The sequence below is a fragment of the Pseudochaenichthys georgianus genome, chromosome 24, assembly GCF_902827115.2.
Source record: "Pseudochaenichthys georgianus chromosome 24, fPseGeo1.2, whole genome shotgun sequence".
Lineage (NCBI taxonomy): Eukaryota > Metazoa > Chordata > Actinopteri > Perciformes > Channichthyidae > Pseudochaenichthys > Pseudochaenichthys georgianus.
The window spans coordinates 34,172,013-34,179,710 of NC_047526.1; the positions used below are offsets into that span (position 1 = coordinate 34,172,013).

Genomic DNA, 7,698 nt, shown 5'->3' on the forward strand with positions numbered 1-7,698 from the left:
GAAGACTAAATATTTATCTGCAGATCCCTATAAAGTATATACATTACTCGTTATTCTCTACAAATATTTAATTAAAACTGTATATAATTGCTATTTTGGACATCCCTTTTCAAGATTTCAATATTACTCTAAACGTGTAATAATGTGCTTTAACCAGTAGGAGGTATGGGTTAAAAAACATAGGTTAAAAAGCTGTCAAGTTTACAGTGTTAACAAAATAAAATATACTGCTGTTTCTGGTTTAGTTTACGATGGATATATTCTGTTATTGTTTTGATATTTGTAACACAAATCGACCGGACTTCTTTCTGAAGATGTGAGCGTCCTTAACAACGGTCAATAAGTCCTTGACAGCGGTCTGTCTGTTCGTTATTAACAACGTGTCACGTGTTCTGAATTGACCAATCAGAATCGAGTATTCAACTAAGCCATCTCTCTGAGTCCTGATTTCCATTGCAACAGAAGTTTCCCTTACAAAGGACATAATAGGAAAGAGTGAAAGAGGTTCGGTCAATAACCCTTGATAAGAATGGGTTCGCCTGATATGTCGGTGGTTCGAGCTGGCAGCCCATATTCAGCCACCGCTGCCTAGTAAACCAGTTTGAATCCTGAACCAGCCGAACACTTCTCGCATGTCCTCCCCTCTGTCTCCCCTTTCAACTCTAACACCTCCAATAACGGCCCTCTGGACCGAAACAAACTAAAAAAGTATGAACAGAAAAAACGAAATGGATTAATATAAAATAACATAAAATATGTAGGCAACAGTACAGGGTGAACATCTTAAATGGATCATTAAGAATATAGTTTTGAACTTGAAGTCATTTGATTTTAAGTATTTGGAGGCATTTTCAATACTTTCTTTGTTTGAACTGCATGGATTGATTTGTATATGTCTTGTGTTTCAAACATATAGATCAAATTGTATTTATGTAGCTCAAATTCACAAGTTTGATTTGATTTAGTCTGTACAGATCAACAAAACATGAATGATAGTTTAAAAACACAATACAATGACACCATAGACCACAATAATAATGTGATAGTGTATACAAATGAAGGATCCAGGGGGATGTCAAAATGCTTCCTGCATGGTTTTCATGAACTGCAACACTAACATTTTATTTAAAATCCAAAGTAACAAGCAATGAAGCAAATATATGCACATTTTAAACATGTGAAAACGCCCTTCACCTCTCTCTCAATCGGCCTCATGTTTTGAGTTCAGTGTGCAGCCAATTCAGCTGATGGGTGTCTGATTGGACGCAGGTGTGCTGCTCTGATGAGGATAATGATCGGCTAGAGTTTAAAAAGCTCCACCGCTCACACTGAACCATAGGCCTACTGTGAGTCAGTCAGGAAGACAGAGAGCAGCTGACCAGGTTCCTGTTATCAGTTTCACTTATGGAGGCCTTTCATGTTCAGGTTATCCTCCTCTTTTGCTTTGCCGCCCACACAAGATGCTTCCTTTCAGAGCCTTGCGAACACAGGCAGGTCAGAACTCGGGCAGCAGCAGCAGAAGTCTCCGGCTGAGGAACCGCAGCAGGTGAATACCGTCAGAGTGACCTGCCATCCAGACTCTTTGGAGATTGTTATCAAAGCCGATATGTTTGCGGTTGGAGCTCCTGTTGATGGTGACGAGCTACGCCTGGGAGTAGAGACCAACAACCAGTACTGCAGAGCTACAGCGTCTTCAGCAGATGAGTACAGTATCAGTGTTGGACTTGTGGAGTGCGGCACCAGACACTGGGTAACTTTAAATATATTTCATTTCAAATCTGATTCATTAAAGCTTCTAGTTTTAAACACGTCTACTCTCCACAGGTAACTGAGGACTCTCTGATCTACACAAACCTCCTCATATACTCTCCTGACGCTTCTCCATATGGTGTTGTTCGAATGGACGAGGCTGTCATTCCAATTGAGTGTCATTACGAAAGGTCTTTGTTTTTAAAGCTCACATTGTAAACATCTTTGAATGATGTGTTTTTTTTTTTTTTTAAATGCATGTTTTCTGTTTCTTAGGAAGTACAGTTTGTCCAGTTCTTCACTCATGCCTACCTGGATCCCCTACATGTCGACCCAGGCTGCAGTGGAAATGTTGCAGTTTAACTTGAGAATCATGACAAGTGGGTTTTGATCATTTCTCATGTTTTGCGTTGTCATGTCTCTATTTGCACTTAGTACTTTTTTCTGTCCGTGTGCAGGTGACTGGCAGCACACAAGAGGCTCTAATGTGTTTCATATCGGTGAGCCCATCAGCATCGAGGCCTCGGTCAGAATTGGGCATCACATTGGGCTCCGAGTGTTTGTGAGCAGCTGCGTGGCTACACTGAGCCCTGACATGCACTCCAGCCCCAGGCATGCCTTCATTGAAAATGGGTAAGGCTGCAAATTGCTAAATGTCTTTTTCTGACCCTAGAGGGAGCTGTTTAATGTGTAAGGCTCTTCAAGTGGTTTAATTCAGACGCGAGCAATGCTGACTCGAGTGACAGGTTAATAAAAGATCAGTCCTTTAGTGTCGTCTTCAAGTTAGCCATTAGCTAAGGCTAGCTGCGGTTTGCTTTTAATCTTTGGTATTCTAGATCCTTTCTGTGCCACTATTTATGCACAGGTCAGATTTGTGCAGTTCTGACTCTAAAGAATTACTTCCAAAACTTGCCTATATGACTAGAAATGTTAGTGGTGGAGTTGCATTGTGGGTAATGTAGACTCTGGTTATAGTAGTCAATGAGTGCTAATTTAGGTTGTTTTTGTTTGTGCTCATCATAGGTGCTTTGTTGACTCTCAGCTTCCAGGTTCAAGGTCTCAATTCTTAGCCAGGACACAGGATGACAAGCTCCACATGTCCATTGATGCCTTCAGATTTTATAATGAGGACAGAGGGGAGGTGAGGCTCTATTAAATTGCCTTAAACATGATTGTGTGTGCATGTTTCCCAACACCTGCTTTTCTCATAGCTCTACATCACATGTCACCTGAATGCCGTGCCAATAAATAAAGCAGATGCACCAAACAAGGCGTGCACTTTTGTGAATGGAAGGCACGTGAGATCCAGTCTAATATGTCAAATTACACACAAAAAACAAAGTATTGGTACTGAATGTTTTTTAATTTATCAGATGGAGGTCCGCTGATGGTAATGACTACTTGTGTGGGCAATGCAAAAGACCACTTGAAGTTGAGCAAACTCCCAGTAAGCCCAGCAGCCCGAGCAAGTTTAGGCCTCGAGGGTTTGTGAAGCCAGAAGAGCGTGAACCCCTCTGGAGGAGCGGACTGAAGACCAGTACAGGCATGTAGAAACTTGTATGATTTTAATATTGGCTGCAGATGTCGTCATAATGATCAATGTTGACGCATGCTTTGGCATTGGTTTCAGACATGATGATGGCTGGGTAACTGAATTAACATGCATTGTGTTAGTGTGGGAACATCAGGCCAGAGTGGGTCCCATGATGGTCTTGCCAGCCAAGCAGAAAAGCCGGCCCATTCCTACCATTCCTACAGAGGAGCTTTCTTCCATTCTTGATCAAACCGGCAGATCTACAATGTATGGCAGACAGTGGAGGAATGGAATAAACAGAGTTGGTAAGTCAATACCAGTATTTAATTATTCTTTGTTCATTTGAAGCCTTTAACAATCTCTAAATTGAGATTAAAATGGCCCATAATTAAATCTTAATGTTGAATTGTTTTTCTGTCAAAGATCAGAGGAAAGGACTGCTTCCTGATTCATCATCGACCCAAAACCAGGTGGACGTTCTGACTTTGGCTTCTGCGCAGAATAAAGACGAAGACAAAAATGGAACCGACAAAAGGTTAAAAGTGAAAAGTCTTAACTCTTTTTTTTAAATGGCACTCTGGAATGCACATTTTACATTAACACATTTCTTCTGCGATTACAGATGATGCTGAGGAAGTTCCTGAACTTCTAGAAAAAACCTCTCCTGAGGCCCACCTGCAGTCGAAGGCAGCGGTGCTGAAGAGTACCCACACAGCAGCGCTCGATGAAGTCCTCCAAACTGCAGTGGTTAATGTGGCTGTGCCCCCACTGTCCAACAACACTGCAACAGAAGCTGACCTCTCTGAAACAATGGACCCAAAGAGATAATAAATTATTCAAATTGTTATTTGTTTGCTTTTTTAATGTTGTAATACAAAAGGAAAACTGATGACCTGCTCACAGCTCAACACAATTAAATGCAAACAAAATGGTTTCCTAATTAGCCAAAGTATTCCATGTAACGGGGTTACGGCCCACCCCCTACTCCGTGGTAGTGGCTTGTGGGGAGACCCGCAACATAAAAGAAAACACACAACGTCCAGTACTTAACAGCGGTCAGTTATTTAAATGTACAGCCGTTACTCACACAGGCCAACCGGCAAACGAACAAGGTCTGGAGGACTGGCCAAAAGGAAGGAGCCAGAGCCAGCCACACCACGGGCCGTAGGACCCAGAGCTTCCCTCCCCTAACAGAAATCTAACAAAATGCTTCGGGAAACTAAATAAAGCCAGGGGGGTATACTACGAAGCAGGATTTTCGCTTAGCCGGCTACATTCAGGGAAAACTCCGGCTTTCCGGTTCTCTTTTTAGCAGGCTAGATCTCCAAGGTAACTTATGCTGAGCGGCTAACCTGCCCCAGCGCAGGTTAGGTTGCAGGCCAAGAGCTCAACTCAGTGAAAGCACCGCCTGCTGACCAATCAGAGCTCAGTGTGCGGATGTTACGTCCCCACTAAGGTATAGGGGACCTGGAGACAATAACGTACAACCAATAATTGTGAGAGTCAGAGTAAAGGTTGACAAAAGGTTTATTCCTTGTAACATATAATTAAACAAACACTCTGTTGGTGAGGAGGAGTCAAAGGATTGTGCCAAACAAAAGAAACAAGCATAACAAAACCAGGCCTATCTCTACAACTATCCTTTGAAACCAAACTCAAACAAAAACCCTCACTAACTAACTACAAAGAATTTGACAAAACGATATACAGGGGTGGCAACAATCCGCTTACCTAGTGTGTCTAAACAATAGTTAGCTCGGTGGTGAGAAATGTACAGGGTACCCCAGACTTACCTAACTCCGCCACCTCTCAACACATACACATTAACAAAGGTCAGAGTATTCAAAAAGCTTTAGTTGCTAAACACAGCCGTGTTCCTTCCTCAGCAACAGTCCTATTAGACTTCCTGGGTGCCTCCTTTATGGTCGGCCCTGGTTGCTGATAGGCCAGCTGAGGGTGAGAGGATCCAATCAGCCATCAGACTCAGGTACACAGGCAGATACCGATCAGCTGCTGATTAGCTGTGCAGAAGACAGGGAGAAGAGAGAAACACAGGAGGGAAGGAAAACCACACATGTACAGCCTGCCTGGCACGTAACAGCGGAGTTTAAAGCGATCAAGTCATATTACAGGAGAAAGGAAAAACTGCCATTGCAGGAAAGACGGCTGGCAAAAATCACCGACTGTGTGAACATTAATAGAATACCACCTCCCATCTTCAGAGCAATCTGACTATTATAACATTAGTGTTAAGAAAGCTTACTTAAATATCTGCCACAACATAAGTACACTGAGTGCAGACGTTGATGTGTCCCATTATCATTCATATCATATCACATCATAATGTATCATATATCTCCTTATCTGCATTGGTGACTGGTCATTAGGGGCACAGCCCCACCTAGTGTCAGCAGAAAGTATTAAAAATAATGATTACAAAAAAATGCAAACAATTAATTAAAAGATATATAAAATATATTTTAAGATCATGTTTAATCATCTGATTCGTCTGTACATTGCTGTTTTAGTCTGTATTTTTCTAATTAGTGTCTACAGTGTGTGCCTATTGAGCTGTTTAGAGCCATGTGGGACAAAACCCGATCCTGCCCCTCCCTCTCCCTGTTTAAGTCAATGGTTACGGTAAAAACTACACTGCGCGTGCTCAGAGTATTGTCCTATTTAATGTGTGTGGTAAAAAAATAATGACCATAGTGGCATAGTGCTGCTATCCCCACCATACCTCATCTCACATCATTCAGAGCTGCGAGCTGCAGTGAGGTGTCCTAAAACCCGGAAGTAAGCTGCGCATGGCATGGCTTCCCTCCACAAAAAAGCAATGAGATTTCTCCATAGGATTTTAGAAAATAGCTCAAAATAAGGTCTGTGGGAAACGTAGCTGTTAGATAAATGCACGTTTTGTTCAGCCGGATAATATCCACATGTCTACCCTACTTTTATAATTTTCTAATCATAAATCTATTGATTAGATTAGATTTATGATAGACTTTTTAAACTACAAGAACATAAGGAGGACTTTTACAAAAAAGTAATAGAGATTTTTGTCCAGAAGGATAGGCAAATGGACTGCATCTTCAAGTCAAGGTAAGACTGCAATTTTATTGAAAATGGGATCTTACTAAGAGAGAACAATTCAATATTTAAATGATAAAATTAAATGTTTTGGGTATCCTTCTGTTGAACTGTCTGTTTAAAATTCATTGAAGCATACGACTAAAGAGGCTTTTGAAAATAATATTATATCTTGATTTAGGTCAAAATATAATATTTGTAAACCTGAAGAGTCAGTGCCAGTGCCTCGCCAGCCATGAACCTCACTGCAGAAGCTTATAGACATCTGAGTTTTTTGTGCCCCACCACTTTTGTACATATAGAAACGCCACTGCTTATCTGAGTCAGCTTCTTGAGCCGTATCTGGCCGTGCAACACTTGCAGTGTCACATAGCATACTGTATGCAGAAGTATTATTTTAAGCAACACATTAAGTTGACGAAACACTCGAGACAAATGTAATTAAAGTCAGATCGTGTTTTAGACGGGGCAGAGTGGGGCGGACTGGGGGGAAAAAGTGGCCCGGGGATTAATTGACAGACAGGCCCACTGAATGTATCGACCGGCCGGCGACGAAAGTATGTTACTTAACAAAAAACCCTATGCATTTTGTTATTTTGGACAATTATTCATATAGTAATCACATTACCTGAGCCCTTGAGTTGCCTAGAGCAAAATAGTTACAGCATATATGTATTGATTTTAATTTTAACAGATCATTGATGCAATAACATTTTGACCCAATTTGCCTGACTTGACGCATGGAATAAAACATGGGCGTAGGAAGCATCCTCAATGTGGGTGAGACAATTTAACAGGGGGTGTGGGCAGGTGGTGGACCTCACCTCCTCTAGGGGGGTCCGGGGGCAAGCTGTAACTTACGTGACAGAAATGCACATGGGTGAAGTTTGCTGTCATTGGCTGAACGTTGTGAGACCCACAGCCCCAACTCCATCATTGGAAGCATCCACCTCTACCACAAACTGCCGTAGTGAATCAGGAGTTTTGAGAACAGGAGCAGAGGTAAACCGTCTTTTCAATTCCTGGAAAGCTTTGTCGGCCTGTCGAGTCCACAAAAACTGAACATGGGTTGAGGTGAGTGAGTGAAGAGGTGCAGCTATGGAGCTAAAATGTCTTATGAAACGTCTGTAGAAGTTAGCAAAACCGAGAAATTGCTGTACCTTCTTCCTGTTGGTGGGTGTGGGCCAATTTGCGACAGCACTGACCTTGCTTGGATCCATCTTGACCTGGTCCGGAGCAATGATGAAGTTGGGGCTGTGTTGTCACAACGTTCAGCCAAGGACAGCAAACTTCACCCATGTGCATTTCTGTCACGTAAGTTAACA

General features: G+C 42.0%; 1 pseudogene; it reads left to right on the forward strand.

The window, feature by feature from the left end:
- Positions 1 to 1,348: 1,348 nt before the first annotated feature.
- Positions 1,349 to 3,995, forward strand: LOC117439460 (zona pellucida sperm-binding protein 3-like; annotated as a pseudogene).
- The last annotated feature ends 3,703 nt before the right edge of the window (positions 3,996 to 7,698 follow it).